This window comes from Nycticebus coucang, chromosome 7 (genome assembly GCF_027406575.1).
Source record: "Nycticebus coucang isolate mNycCou1 chromosome 7, mNycCou1.pri, whole genome shotgun sequence".
In the NCBI taxonomy this organism is placed as follows: domain Eukaryota; kingdom Metazoa; phylum Chordata; class Mammalia; order Primates; family Lorisidae; genus Nycticebus; species Nycticebus coucang.
The window spans coordinates 49,190,787-49,207,146 of NC_069786.1; the positions used below are offsets into that span (position 1 = coordinate 49,190,787).

Here is a 16,360-nt window from a genome sequence, read left to right on the forward strand (position 1 = left end):
GAAGTCACTAAACCTCAGAATTTACAAACCTAGAAGTAGCCTAATAATGCATCTTGCTACAAGTGATAGTATTAAAAATTTCCCCTGTTGTTTAAGTTGATTCAAATTTTATATTTCTTGCATGTGAAAACATCCTTAACAACACTGTAATTAGAATTTGGTTGCAAAGTGGACTACACACATAGATTATTTGAAATATCTGGCTGGAGGTTATGAACTGCTTATAAAATAACAATATAGCTAGACAAATGAGTGCCTTAGGTATTTTAGTACTACATCAAGAATGACTGCATAATTTATTTAATTGTCGTGTTATTATAGTAAGCTAAGCCATGATGTTCCCAACTCAGCATAAATTGCCATACAATATAAGTAATACTCAGAGAAGTCCATTCTGTAAGCATGTTTTGGAAGACAAACACAAAGCCTTTCAACCACCACAAAAATGACTTACATACTCTCTCTTCTGACAAAATGTTTAGGCTTTTTCGTTGTTGTTGTTGTTACCAGTAATATTAATAGTCCTGTTTTAATTCTTCACCTCTTAAAATAAAATTAAGATTTCCATTGATCTTGACTTTGATATCATTCAAGCCAAAATAACACCCCTTAGGCCCTGTTAAGAATTCTTAAGAATTATGGACTCAAATCTGAATCCTTTAAGAAGACCCTCCCTAGTCTCTATTACTGATACACTCCTAGAGGTTACGTTTTTTTCCTACTGTACAAAACTAAAGAAACCTTTTTTTATTAGACTTATTTTCCTGTTATTTTTTAAAATTAATGGACCTTAGTTTTTAGAGCCATTTTAAGTTTATAGAAGAATTGAGTAGAAAATACAGAGAGTTCGCAGATGCTCTCTCTTTCTGTGATGCTGTTCAGCATCCCATTACCAGCGTATTACGTTAGTGGGATAGGTTGTCACTGATGAACCAATATTTATATATTATTATTAACTAAAGCCTATGGTTCATATTAGCATTTGCTCTGTGTTATGTGGTTCTATGGACTTAGCCGAATGTCATGTGTCCACATTATGGAAATCCCCTGTGCTCCACCTGTTCATCCCTCCTAAACCTCAGCCTCCAACACATTGGAAACTCCTGAAAACATTGATCTTTTTATTGTCTCTATAGTTTTATTGTCTATATAGTTTTGCCTTTTCCAGAAAAGAAAACATCCATTTGGAATGATACACTGTGCAGTCTTTTCAGACTGGCTTTCTTCGTTTAGTAATACTCATTTAAGGTTGGTCTATGAATTTTTTATGGCTTGGTGACTCATTTATCTTTATTCCTGAATAATATTCTGTGGTATGGATGTACCACAGCTTTTTTAGCCCTTTACACTTATGAGAGGGCATTTTGCTACTTCCATGTTTTAGCAACCAAATTTTAAGCTAATTACTAAATATACTTTTAATTTCCAACATACATAAAATAGGAAATATAATCCATATCTTTTCTTCCAGTTTGAATCTGTGTGCAATTGAATTCATATTTTTAAATTGCCTAGCTGTGACTGTAAGTTATTCTTCTTAAGAGAAATAAATGCGCTTAAACCAGAGGTAAAAAAGACATTATCTTACCAAGTGGTGTTTTTTCCCCTCATTGAATTTACCACCTTCATCATTGTAGATGATAATAAGATTGAGTAAGTATCAAGGTTTTCCTTTTCAAGATTTTAAGAATGTTCCATATAGAGAAAGACTAGAAATATATCTGGAGATTCTGTCATTTTTAGATACTCTAATATCACAGCTTCCTCCAAGAAATGCCTTCTCTTTATTCATCTACTGCAATATTTCCCCCCTAGGAACCATTTGTCGTGTAGTGGTGAATTACCTGTTGTAGTTTCTTAACAAGTTGGTCCTCTTTGCCATATTTTAAAGGAGTAGTTAATTAATGGGTCTGGTGGGTAATCTATCTGTGACGATAGTGTTTGTTGCTTATTTTCAGAATACTCCAATTTTTGGAACTCTTATGCTGGATATCTATGAAAACTTTTACTATTTCCTTGGCATCCTATAAAAAAGCCCCTGAATTTTTCATAGCAAAACATTTATAGCATTGTCCCTCTGGTCTGTGGTTTTAAAAATATTATAATCAATAAAGTCTGTGGACAGAACTGCCAATCTCTTTTCTTTTAATAATTCCTGATGTCTGACTTTTAAATCCTACAGACCCAAAAGATTTAAAAATCTAATTAACTACCTTTTGAGTGTTGTTTTAAAGATCATCATTTTCCATCATTTCATTGAAAGATGTCAGACACAATGCAGAAGAATTTCCATAACTTCGTGTGGCATATTGATGAATTGTCAGGAAAAATGAACAGAAGTTTTAAGAAGACTCAGTAGTCCAGAACCACTGGGAAAATTCTTTAATAACAGAGTCATACATAATTTCGAGTTTACCCAGAGGAAACACGTGTTGAACATAAAATAGTAAATAAGCACAAATAATTAACCAAACTAGAATTCCTACCCATTTGTTACTTATAATTATATATCCAGAAAAGCATTTTTGTTGAAAGTGATATGAATGTAGGACCCAGTACAATGCAGTATTCATCCATCCAGCTCCTACTGCTCTCTGATAGTACACTGATGGGGTATTTTTATAATGGTTCTTCATGATATCAACTATGAAAGGTAAATGTATGAAATCGCTTCTCCGACAGACTCCCTTCTTCATCTATACATCTTGGGAAGAAGTGACACATTATGTCACTAAATTATAAATTTAATTTAATAATTGGAAAAAATATTTTTTCAGCATAAACTACACACCAGGCACTGTGATAGATTTTTCACATGAATGATGTCTTCTGGGTGTTTTCCACGTCTGGGAGGAAGGCATCTTTAGCTACAATTTGGGAACAGGAAGATTGAAGTTGAGAGACATTAGGTGCTAAAGCAGACTGATTTTTAACAAGCATACTTTCTAGGAAGTGATAAACTGACAGCTACTTGGGAGGAACTTAGATCTTAAAAGAGAGGGAAAAAACATTTTCCCAGAAAGGGCGATGGAGGTAAGATTCTTGAAACAAAACATGTGCTTTATTCTTTTCCTTTGCCTGATCTTTTTAGTAGACCCAATTGTGAGTGTCCGTCCAGCTGAAAAACTTTTTTTCTTTTAAATAAATTTTACCACCATTCGAATGGTAGTCATAAGAGGCAGAAGACTATCTTTTCACTATTCTTTCTCTTTTGCTTCAGGTAGTTTGAAGTGAGTACCTGGTATTTGTAACCAAAGAATCTTAAAAAGAGGATTTTTTTTTCTATAACTTTATACTCACAGAATTTTAGAATGAAAATATTTTTAATTTACATTTTCCATCTTCAAGATTTAAGGAAATTATTATTTGGATGATTGTAAGAAGTTTCATGACATTAAAAGTAAATGAGGGCAAGGAGTTGGGTATGTAGATATTTAAAAATTCACATTTGGTGTTTAGCTTCAGGATGCAGTTTGCAGTTTGAGAGGTGCTCTTCCACTCACAGAAGTCATTCAGATCTTCTCCACTGAAGGTCAGTGGGCTCTGTGTCCATGTCTTCCTCTGTGTGAGACTACTAATTTTATGTTACTCGCTGGAGATCTTTGCGTCCTGTATTTCTGTAATTTCGGTGTAGTGTTATGTCAGTAAACTTCAAAGTCTTCACAGATAAGCTTGGGGCTTTCATTTCATTCTAGTATCATATTTTTTGTAAATGTTTAGAAACTGGGTTTTAAAATTTCTGATGTCTTGAGAAAAGGAGAAAAAAGAAACATAAGAGAAAATGACTTGTTTGAATAACAATTAGAAACTAAATGTGGAGACATGAAGGCTCTGTGTGTGTGTGTGTGTGTGTGTGTGTGTATCTGATGTGTGATGGGAAAGACTCTGTCAAGAGGAAATTCCAAACTCCATGTATTCTATGTCACATTTGGTTATTACATTTTTAGCATGCTGGAAAAGAAATCAGCCACAAAACACCCATTATGTAAGAAGATATTTTTGTAATATCTAATTCCCCTTGCATACTTCTGGATACATACTCATTTATATTTAATTGTACACATTCAAAATGTAGCCACATTTTTAATAGGAAAAGAGTTTAAACTGAGACTAGCAGTTACCTCATTATTTTCTAGTAGTCCCTTCTGCATCCTATTGCTGACTCTAATGAAGAGAATGAACAGCACAATGCTCATTAAAAAAAATTAAATGTGTCTCAGTAAATAAATTCAGTCATTTTTCAAAACATAGTTTTCAACTCTTTTAAAATCAGAAAATTGGTATTCTTGGTTGACACCCTTCTTTCTCCTTTGTCTCAGGGGGTTTGAAGTGAGTTCCTGGTATTTGCAACCAAAGAACCTCAAAAAGAGGAATTTTTCTGTAACTTTATACTCATAGCATTGTGAAGAAAAATATTCATTTTTAATTTATCTTTTCAGTCTTGAAGAGTTAAATTAAAAAAACTTCTTGTAACTTTTCTTTAACAAGCAGAATTTCCTTTTTGATGATGGTTATCAGGAAATACAGTGACCTATAGCTATAGTTACAAAATAACTTAAATTTTATGAAGTTATTTTGCCGTCCCGATCAAGGACATTATGAGATAAAACAGAATACTTCTGTTTGTTTAATCAGAAGAAATTGAGGTTCAGGGTTAGAAGTGCTTTGCCAAAGGCAACTTTAATCAATAAGTAAAATAGTACTAGAACAGGGATTTTCCTGTTTCCCTAAGAATGTGTATCACTTAAGGGGAGGGAGTGGGGAGGTAGGCAGAGGGAGGGTGATTGGTGGGATTACACCTGCGGTGCATCTTACAAGGGTATATGTGAAACTTAGTAAATGTGGAATGTAAATGTCTTAGCACAATAACTAAGAAAATGCCAGGAAGGCTATGTTAACCAGTGTGATGAAAATGTGTCAAACAGTCTATGAAACCAGTGTATGGTGCCCCATGATCGCATTAATGTACACAGCTATGATTTAATAAAAAAAAAAGGAAAAAAAAAACTTCTTAAATGACGTGTCCAAATATTTGCTCCTAAATTTCTAGGAGTTTAAGAAAAAATAGGAAGAGTTTAAGGAAATTAGTATAGTAAGAAAGTAGAATCTCTGAAGGCAAGATAAAAGCAGCTGGCATAGGCTGCAGTGCTGGGAGTAGGAGAAGACGTGGAAGTTGCTTTTCCCACTAAAATACATCAAGTATATGCCCAACCTTCATGAAAATCAATAGAGAACCAAAGCACCTTTTTGTGGGTGGCCTTAGTGAGACGGTTTCTGAGACAGACCTGCAAAATCAGTTCAGCAGATTTGGAGAAGTTTTTGATGTGGAGATCATCACACGGAAAGATGACCAAGGAAACCCACAGAAAATTTTTGCATATATCAACATTAAAGTAGCAGAAGCAGACCTGAAAAAGTGTATGTCTGCTTTAAATAAAACAAAATGGAAAGGTGGAACACTGCAAATTCAGCTAGCAAAAGAAAGCTTTTTGCACAGATTGGCCCAAGAAAGAGAAGAAGCAAAAGCAAAAAATGAAAAATTAACAACAGGCAACACCAACTTGTTAGAAAAGATGGGAGGGGCAAATTTCCATATGAAAGCTGTGCCAGGAACAGAAGTGCCAGAGCACAAGAATTGGATTGTGAGTAAATTTGGAAGAGTCTTACCTGTTCTTCACCTGAAGAATCAAAATAAAGGTAAAATCATAAAATATGATTCATCAAAATATTGCCACAACCTTAAGAAGATAGAGGAGGATTTTACAAATACCATTCCTATAACCAACCTCACTTGGGAATTAGGAGGAGGAAATGACCCTATGAGTAAAAAACAGCAAGGAGAGTTCTCTGACTTTCATGGCCTGTCTAAGAAGATGATAAATGTCCAAAAGGACAAAGCTCCCACTGGGTCTTTAGCCACAAATCCAAGGTCCAGTTCAATAATGGAGAGTCCCTACTTAACCACAGCAACAAACTACACAAAAGAGAACTTGTGATTCTATTACTCATTCTAAATCACCCCCTGTTTCACGTTCTGACACTCAGAAACTTAAAAAGGTACTTTTTCAGACATCTGGCTTGGAAACCAGGAAGAGAAACAGCATGTCTGATGATGATATTGATTCTGAAGATGAATTAAGAGCAATGATTACAAAAGAGGAAAATTTACAGAGGACTATGTGGTCTTCTATAAATGAATCTGAAGATTATCCCTTTGAAGTTGTAAGGGATGACTTCAAATCAGATGTTCACAAACTTTATTCTTTAACAGATTTAAGTGTCAAAAATAATGTCTCTTGTCATATTAGTGATAATAATATTATGGGAAATGATAGTGAGTATGATTCAGAAGATACAGATGAAATCATTGCAATGAAAAAAAAAACATTGATAAAGTCAAAAACAGTACAGAATTTTCACAAATGGAAAAATCTATACACAAGAAAAATTCGTTCAAAAACAGAGAAAACTCTGATCTTTCTGGTCATTGTATTAAAGTACAAAAAGGAAAAAATATAAATTCAGCCCTCACTTATGGGGTGAAACCTCTTAATCTTAAATCTCCATTTGACTCCAGCAGCAGTGAAGTTGTTGATTCTGCATCAGAATTAGCTAAGTCTGAAGAAGATGAGGGAGTATAATGCCATCATGAAAAACAAAACTGTCTTCATGTGAATCTCACGTTAGCTGATTTGGAACAATTGGCTGGCAGTGACCTGAAGGTTCAAATTGAAGATAACAAAAGTAATAGCCCAAAATCTATCACCTACTACAAGTCTGACAGAGCCTCTAAGAACCCTGATAGACTCGACAGAGGCCGACAGTGTATTCATCCTGAAGAAATTGTAGCTTCCCTTTTAGAAGGAGAGAATTCTTACGGTAAACAGAAAGCAAAGGAAAACATCTTAAAGCCAAAATTTCAGGCTTTCAAGGGAATAGGCTGTCTCTATGAAAAGGAGTCAACAAAAAAAAATCCTTGAAAGAGAATGTTATAAATGAAGATTGGAATTCCTTTAAACATGAGGATCCCATGAGCATTTCCATTGAAAGTGGTTCCACATATGCTAATGGCTCATCAAATCAACTGACTCCATGCCAACATGCAGAGAAGGCAAATGGCCCACACCATATTCAGTCTCAAAAAAGACAGTTCACTTTTGAGAACCCGGATCACAAGGTGGAATCCTCTAGCAATTCAGAAAAGGGAGGTAGGACTCCTATTTCTAGTCTGTTGCTGTTAAAAGGAAAGAAATCCTTAAGTGCAAAGACTTGCAAGATAGGCTCTGACAAAGATAGTTGGCATAGCACCACAAAGACAAAAGCTTCAGAGGAAGAGAGGTCTCATTCTAGCATCCTCACATCTCTGGATAAGTCACCAAAGGTCTCTTCCAGGAAGGACACACAGGAAAGCAAAACTGACTTCTCACTTTCTATTAGTAATTCTTCAGATGTGAGTGCTGAAAATAAGCATTCCGTAGACAACCAGAAGCGTTTGGAAGTCTTGGAGGCAAGGCAGAAAGCAAAAGAAGTGCAAAAGAAGCTGGTGCGTAATGCTCTGGCAAATTTGGATGGTCATCCAGAAGACAAGCCAACACACATCATCTTTGGTTCCGACAGTGAAAATGAAACGGAGGAGATACCCACCCAGGAGCAGAATACCCACTCAGGAGCAGAGCCATCCAGGAGAACTGGTGAAAGAGTCTGTAAGTAAAGTATCCGGGAAGCTGTTTGACAGCAGTGCAAATGAAGAATCTGATTCGGAAGATGACAGTAACAGGTTCAAAATTAAACCTCAGTTTGAGGCGAGAGCTGGACAGAAGCTAATGGATTTACAGCCACACTTTGGCACTGATGAAAGATTTCACATGGACTCTCGATTTCTAGAAAGTGACAGTGAAGAAGAACAGAAAGATATAAATGAAAAGAAAACTGCTGAAGAAGAGGAGCTTGCTGAAGAAAAGAAGAAAGCCCTGAATGTTATGCAAAGTGTCTTGCACATCAACTTAAACAGTTCTACAAGCAAAGGATCAGTAGCTGCTAAGAAATTCAAGGACATTATACGTTATGATCCAACAAGACATGACCATGCTACTTATGAAAGAAAAAGAGAGGATCAACCAAAAGAAAGTAAAGTAAAATGAAAGAAGAAAAGGGAGGAAGCTGAAAAAGTACCTGAATTGTCTAAAGAAATATAACATTGCTATGGATTTGAAAGAAATATTCCAAGCTACAAAAGATACCAATGAAAAAGAAGACACTCCATTGAAGGAGGACTGTGTTGGAGAGAAATCTGAGGAAATCAAGGACTCTGCAACTATGACAAGTGAAGCTGAGCAGCCTGATAGCTTCACATTCTCCTTTTTTGGTTCAGACACGAAAGACATAAAAGAAGAGATCTATAGAGTTGAAACTGTGAAACCTGGGAAGATTGCCTGGCAAGAAGACCCTCGTTTCCAAGATAGCAGTTCAGAAGAGGAGGATATTACTGAAGAAAAGATCACAGAAAGCCTAGCCCTGGAGAAGAATCATTACCTCAGAAAGAGACCACTAGATTTTTCTTTTTCTCTGAGAATGATGAAAGACTTTATGGTTCTGATTTATTCTGGAGAGGAGTGGGAAATGATATTAGCAAGAGTTCTTGGGAGGCCAGAACAAATAACTTGCGTATGGATTGTCGGAAGAAACATAAAGATGCAAAAAGGAAAACGAAACCAAAGTAATAAATGTCAGCATTGGCGTTGATCCTGAATGTGAATGAGGCTCACCTATGGAAATTGACCAAGTAAATAATTTTAGCTGACAAAGAAGACATTTCTGAGTGATAGAATATTCAAAAGCTGGATGATGGAATATCATTGTGGTGGCCATCTTTTTCTATGGAATTCCTCTGTATTTCTTCCTAAGTAATTACTTCAAAAAATTAAACTGAACTTTTTACAAATGAAAAAAAAAAAAAAAGCAGCCTGGAGAGGTAAAGGTTAAAAGGTGACTTGATACGCGTCTGCAGTCAAATGTGCCTGTGAAGAGGTGCTCTGTATCTCTGTCAAGCAGAAGGTATAAATTACAGTGGTGAACTACTGGATCAAATATAAGGTAGCTTTTATAGACAGGGGCTGCATTAAATTTAAGAACAGGCACAAAAGAGGTAAAACTCCCTATTACAGGGACTAAAAGAAAATAAACTCCTAGGATCCTTTCTTTACTTGATTATATTATAATATTGTTTCTGATTATTCAAGCTTGTGGTATTACATCTCTGGTCATAAGCCAAATTGCTGGGTTTCTAAAATATTCAAATCTTATGTATGAAGATATCTATATGATATAACATTTCCCTTTGAAGTCCACATTGCCTCATTTCAATTGAATATTCTAACTGGAAGGAAGCTCAAGATATTGCAATCACATGATCTTTAATTAACCAAAATACCTCAGGGAAATTCCCAAAGCTCTGCTTATGTGGAGGGAATTCCAATTCTGATTTTCTTCTGCCCTTTTTCTCTTTTTGCTTGAGTTACTCTTCATCTGCATTTTTGTTACTGACAAACACTTCTCTGGATGGTAGGACCGAATAGGAAGTACTGAGCAGTCAAGATTTCCTAATGTTATGACTTCTTAGGAGGCTTGTTTTTATAAAAAGCTGAGGAAGGAGAGAGAAATAAATATAACAAATTTATTGTATATTCTTGGAGCTGACAAAGACAAGTGTTGTTGATGAGTACTTTAATCTATATGCAGAATTTTAGGAACATGTGCCAAGAATTGAGCATTATTAAAACACTGTGTAGAACGTGAGAGAAATCTACAATATGATCTCTACTTGTGAGCAGTTTAGAGTAGCTATTGATAATTAGGTCCAGCTGACATAAAACTGACTTTAAGTGTTATGCAGCTCACAAGAGAAAATGATTGATTCAGTCAAACGGTAAAAACTGAGCATATACTATCTTTATTCATTTATTCATGCATTCAATAAATTTTACACAGTGCCTGCCAAGTGCCAGACATAGATAGCAGAGCCATTTATTCTTGCCATGTTGAACCTATCATTTTAGTGAGGGTTGGAGGAAGAAGGCAGATAATAAATCAGCAGATAAATAAATAGCCATGTATCAGTGAGTTTCATGAAGGAAATTAAAGACAATCAAGGTGAGTGTAAGGGGACATGAGGCAGGGGCTATTTTATGTAGCTTCCCAACGCATTCCAGGAAGAGAAGATGTGCATTTGAGGTTCCTGGAACAGAGTGAATTGGGATCAGAGGAGATCAGAGAAGTAGTGATGAGCAGATTGTGGGGCACTTTGGAGATCACTGTAAAGATGTTGGCTTGATCTCTGAGAAGGAAAAATCACTGGAGAGATCATAGTAGAGGAGTGATATGATCTAATTCTCTTTTAGAACATGTTCCTTTAAGAATTTTGATTTATCCTAAAAATGGAATGGTGGTTTGATATTACAAAAATATTCAATGAAATTTCCTGTATTGCCATATCGTGTCAGTCTATGCATAAAACTTTTTGATAAAATCCAACAGCCAAAGATTTCAACAAATTGGCAATTGAATGGTTTTCAAGTTCGTAAAGAATTTCCTTCAAAAACTTGGAACAATAATTCAGAAGGAAGGCAAGAATGTCTACTGTCACCATTTATTTTCAACATTGCTCAAAAGATCACACCAGTGTGGTACAAGAAAAGAAATAAAACTATGAGGTGTGGGAAGGAAGGACACTGTCATTATTTTAGGTGAGAGGGTTGCTTAAACAGAAAACCAAAGATCTGCAAATACATTATTCAAATAAAAAATGCTGGATAAAAGAACAACATATAAAATAAATTGCATTTTCTACATTAGTAACAGAAATATCTTGTTAATTAATGCTGAAACTGTCATCTAATAAATGCAAAATACAAGAAATAAAATATATTTGGAATGAGAGTTTATTAACTATTTTTCTTCATGAAAAAGGATAATAATGCATTCTTCTTTGACCCTTTTGCCATTCACTTTGATTTTGCTAACATTCTCTCCTCATCTCTGAGGCTTAAGGCCTAGGTAATATAAGTTCAGCAGAGCAGTTCAGTTACCTCTCAGGCTTAGGTCAATAAGAAGGAAAAAGGAGTTATAAGTAGTACTGGTGGAGAGATCTGAGGATTATTTTTTCTGTGAGTGTTGATTATCATACTATTGTGTAGGCAATATACTATTTGACGCACTCTGTCCTGGCCTCCTCTCTAGATATAAGATGTAGATGTCTCATGGACCCTTTCCTACCCGACTTACACCCCTACCGCCAAAACTGGACCTACTTCTTGACTTATTATGACCCTCAGTCTCATTGGTTCTGTAAATTCCTACAACATTAAAATCCCAACATGATATACAAGTATATTTTCAAGAGCATGCAAAGTATATAATAATTCTAGCTTCAGAGCGGGTCTGAGCCAATTTGTCACTATTAAGATTCACTTCTTTGGCTATTTATATTTGTCGTGGACCGTCAGTTGATGGGCCTCAGTTCGAGGGTGCTCAGGGTGAACGACACAGGTTGGTTGAAAGGTCGACGCAGGATGACAAACTGTCACACACCACGAGTGATGATGGGAACAGTTGTACTTTACTGATTTTTAAGTCTGGTATTTATACATTTTCTTCCCAGGGTTTAAACAATGTAATCATTATTTTGCTTATGCTTGTAAATTATTTTTGTGTCTCCATATGTGGTTTATCATGCACTATATATTTTCAAGGTTTTGCTCTCCGGAGGGAGGTGCCGGAGGGACGTAGTTTATTTTTTCAAGGTTTTTGCTCTAGGGAGGTGGTTTTATTAGTAACACCTGGTTGCTTCCCCTTATCTAGGAATGTCAAGGTTTGTGACTTCTCTTAGTTCTGTAATTGGTCTCAGTTTCTTATGATCTCTTTTAAAAACAGCTGAACATGTTCTTTTATGTATAATGTTTGACTACTTCTATATATATTTTATGTATTTTTACTTTAATTAGTAACTATATTTTGATTCATTGTTTGTTAAACATTAAACTACTCTATTGATTTGTGTTACATATGAAAATTAGTGAAGTAAGATGTTTTTCTAAGTAAAGTTTTACTGCAGGAGGTGTCATGTTGGAACATCTTGTTTGCCGTGCCTGCATTGTCTCAAGTCACTGACATTTATGGTAGGGACGTGCTATTGTGCAGGCTCTCTTGGAGCCACTGAGTTCAGCACAGCTATACTTGCTGTGTTTAATTGTGGATCAGTAAGTCACTGTGTTTATTCTTAGTTTCTCAAGACAATCAGGCATTCAACTGAAACAGACAGGTTTCAGAGCAAAGGTTTTTTAGGCTTTTATGCCGCACCTCGTGAGTCATTACGTTCAAACAAAGGCATGCTAGGCAACTTATGCGCTGCTGTCGCAAACCAGGGGTGCTGGGGGTTTCGCTCCGGGGAGCACATACCACCTACTCACGCATTTTATAATGCGGACAGCGCCACTTCACCCCGGCTAGATGCCGGGGGTGCGGCATATATTGTTCTTTCTGTCCATTTGGCTTCATGGACAAATGTGTCCGTGGAGCAAAATCTGTCAATATATCCTACATCTCCCTTTGCTATGCTTACAGTCCTATTTTTATGATTTCAACATTGCTATGAAACATTTGTCAGTGTGTTTCTTCTTTTAAAATTCATGTAAAACTTTATCTGCATATGGAAAGTCCCCAGATCCTCATTATTGTGAAACATTTTCCCTAATTAAAAACATTCATAAAAATTAACTGCAGAGAGTTAGAGGCAAGGTTACTTCAAATTACATTCTATAAGAATATGAAGAAAAATGAGAACATCATAGTATAATGCTCTCTGCTGAGCAAGAGACTAGATGTGGCTTTGCTCAAGGCTTGAGTAATACACTTAATTTTACACATTAAAATTTAATGACTTTTTAAATGTAATATGCTTTCGACAAAAGCATTTTTCCTTTCCCAATGTATAATTTCATAGTATTATTTTTGTATACTTTTAACTATTTTTATTGATTTTTGAAAGCTTTTTTTTCTCAGTAGCATTGTCATTTCTTCTGGTTCTGACAAAATTCTAAGATAAAATAGTTGGAAACATAATATTATGTTTGTTTTGGCTTAAAAAATTAAATTATGCAAGTGCAATACTTTTCATTGACTCATTAAATCTATCATGTATGCATATAGAGCTGATTTTCCCTCATTAAGATTTATGGATTCTATAAATTAAGATGATCTTGGATTGGAGAAGACGTATTTTGAAGTATGTCTTTGGAGGCTTTCAGGGACAACTAGAATTGGGAAAGAATTTTTATATGTGGGAGACACGTTTGCTTCATGATGCCCTTACATCCAAATATTCCCGGAAGGCTTTCACAGAATCTTAACTTTACATTTCTTTCTCCAGTGTACTTTTTTTTTTTATCTTCCAGCCAAAAAATGAGGTAGTAAAAAAGGGCTATAGAGCACCAGGAGTCCTCTTGTTACATTTTATGTAGCTAGGCAACCAGCACTCATGCCTGTGTTTTAAACAATATGCTACAAAAATCATACCTTGTGGAAAGTGTTTTACATTTTAAAAAATGGATTCACATTTCCATAATCTCACTTAGTCCTTGCAGAAACAATATTGTTATTTCTGTTTTGGCATAATAATGCCCAAGATGGAGTAGCTTGGGGCTATTTTGGGTATCATAATAAATGGTAAAGATGAAATTTAACTCAAGAATTCTGATTTCTTATCTATTTTTCTTCTTCTGTACCTTGTAGTGAACTGTAAAATAGTAATTGACTGTATGAAAATAATATTTTCCCAATTCAAAAGCATCCATAAGCAATCTTAAGGAAATATTAGTTGTTTCTGAAAAAGATATTATTCATTAAGATTATACTTTTAAGACTAAAGACACCTGAATTTCCATTGACATTGTTATTTACTCCAACAAAGGAGGATAAAGTTTAGCAACTAGGAGAAAAAAATTCCAAATTCTGGGCAAGTATTAAGCTTACAGTTTTTAAACGAATGATTGTTTTAAACAAGTGCATATTCCATTCAGGTTTAAGAATTGGAAGGTTAAAACTTGGATGTGGTATATATTCACATCTTCTGTAATTAAGCTTTTACCTTTGGGACTGGCTTGACCAATATCTGATGTGGTAGTACATATATGACTAATGTGACGTGGCAAAATCAAGGGTTCAAGTGAAATAAGAAAGAGCAGAACATTAGTCATAAAGTCTCAGTTATGCAAGATAACTTCTAGAAATTCTCTGCTTGACATTTTCTCTTGAGTTAACAATACTGCATTGTATAATTAGAAACTTTTAAAAGAGTAGATCACGTGCTGTGTTCTTACTACAATAAATTAACATTTAAAAGGACATGGAGGAGTGGAAGTGTTGAGGTATAAAACATAAAGGAGGAGTCTGGAGAACTGACAAAGACCAAAGGTGAGAATCAAAGTTAAAGGATGGTGTATGAGTTGAGCGTAAGAAGAATGAATTGATGAGTTTAATCAAGAACAAATTGGATGAAATAAATAAGGATTATACCCGATTGAATGGAGCAACTATTGATGCTTGTAACAGGGCCATTACAATTGAATGAACAATTAGATTAATAGCTAAGGGCAGAATAAACAATAGTTTTTCTGTCATTCTTTATATATCCCAATGACCATCTTCCTTCCCTGGTGGAGGATATTGTGGGTTCACATGCACACAGTCCTTAAATAATTTGTTATCATTCTTTAGTAGACTGTACTTTGAAATAGAAAGCATTCAGTACCTCGGAGGACAAATCTTGATCATTTTATAGTGGTAGGCCTTGGAGCTAACCATGGTGCTGGCTGAATGGACGGTTCCCAACAATGTCTTGCTTTTCCTGGTAATAACAGATCTGAGCAGAGCTTGAGAAATTAAATATGTTAGGAAGGTAGGTTCTTGATAAGATGAGAAGAAATGTAAAATACCATGTGTTGATTACATTCACTTCCTAAAGTGTATTAGGTGTTGGTATTATGGTTTCATCAGGGGAGAGAATGTGGTACATCTTTACTTCTGTTATTTTATATTAGATTCTGATCACAAATTTCAACGTAACTTTTGCATAATCCTTTCAGCACCAGTGGATGCCTTCCTAAGTGAAAGACTTGTATGTTTTCCAGGTACTGCTGATGAAATTCCAAATGGTGAATAAATGACTGTTGGAACCAAGGAAAAAGCAATAAGTGTGGTCATTATTTCAAAATCATTTTCTATCTTTTTTTAGTCTAGTCTATGTTAGTCTATATGTAAATAAATTTCTTTTGTATATGTTTCATAGGACATATATAAAGTTTGATTTATTAAATTTTTATTATAGTGATATGTTAGGATGTAAGCAAATATGTTTTGTAATAAACCGACACATTCAAATAATATTTGAACTCATTGCAAAGGTTATAAAAGTATTTTTATAATTTAAGTTGATAATTTTATGAAACAAATGGACTCATAAATTTAGAAAAAGAAAGACAAATAATAATTGATATGTGTTCCTCTGCTTTCTCTCTCTCTCACTTTTAAAATTTCCAAATGTTATGGTTACACGGATTGCTTTTGTACTGCTTAAGTCAGTTATAAGTATATGCATTATCCAGACAGTATGCATTATACATGTTAGGCATGATTTCACCCATACCCTCTGCCCCCTCCCACCTGCTTGATTTCCATTACTTTTATTTCATCTGTACCTGGGAGTGCTGATCAGTTAGCTCTAATTTAATTGCGAATATATGTGATGTTTCATTTTTTGCAATACTTCACGTAGATTAGAAATACACAGTATAGTTGGCATATAGTTTTGAAATATACTTCCAACCGAGTCAAGTAGTCAAGTAATTTGAAGTCCTCATTAATTTAATGTTTTCATTATATGATTTTTTCTCTGAAATTAGATGCTGAAATAATAAGCAGATCGAAATATGTTTATTAGGGATTGACACATGTTATGAGAAGGAGGGGGAGGCAGGATTGGTTAGAGGAAGAAGCCAAGTGATTCAGGCTCAACAAAGTTGCACCTAATGCACTGGGGAGCTTTCACGAATGGCCCTTTAGACAGTCTCACCAGGGACAAAAATGATTGAACCTTTTTCAACCTTTCTAATTTGGTCATCCAGTATGGATTTCAAGGGAAAAACCATGGACTTGAGTGAACAATTACATTGAAATTATTTGATTGTTCTGAATATTGCCCTTATTTTTGAAAAATAATCTGTTTTCTAGAATACTTACTGAAATATTTGAAAATATAGTTATATGTTGTATGAGATAAGAATAAAGTGAAAAAAAGACAAAAGACAAA

At 34.9% G+C, this 16,360-nt stretch overlaps 1 pseudogene across 1 annotated transcript; it reads left to right on the forward strand.

Annotated features, from left to right (window-relative positions):
- Window positions 1-5,168: 5,168 nt before the first annotated feature.
- LOC128590213 (nucleolar protein 8-like) lies at window positions 5,169-8,939 on the forward strand (annotated as a pseudogene). Its single transcript, XR_008381243.1, has one exon. The product of XR_008381243.1 is annotated as a nucleolar protein 8-like (transcript).
- Window positions 8,940-16,360: the final 7,421 nt, after the last annotated feature.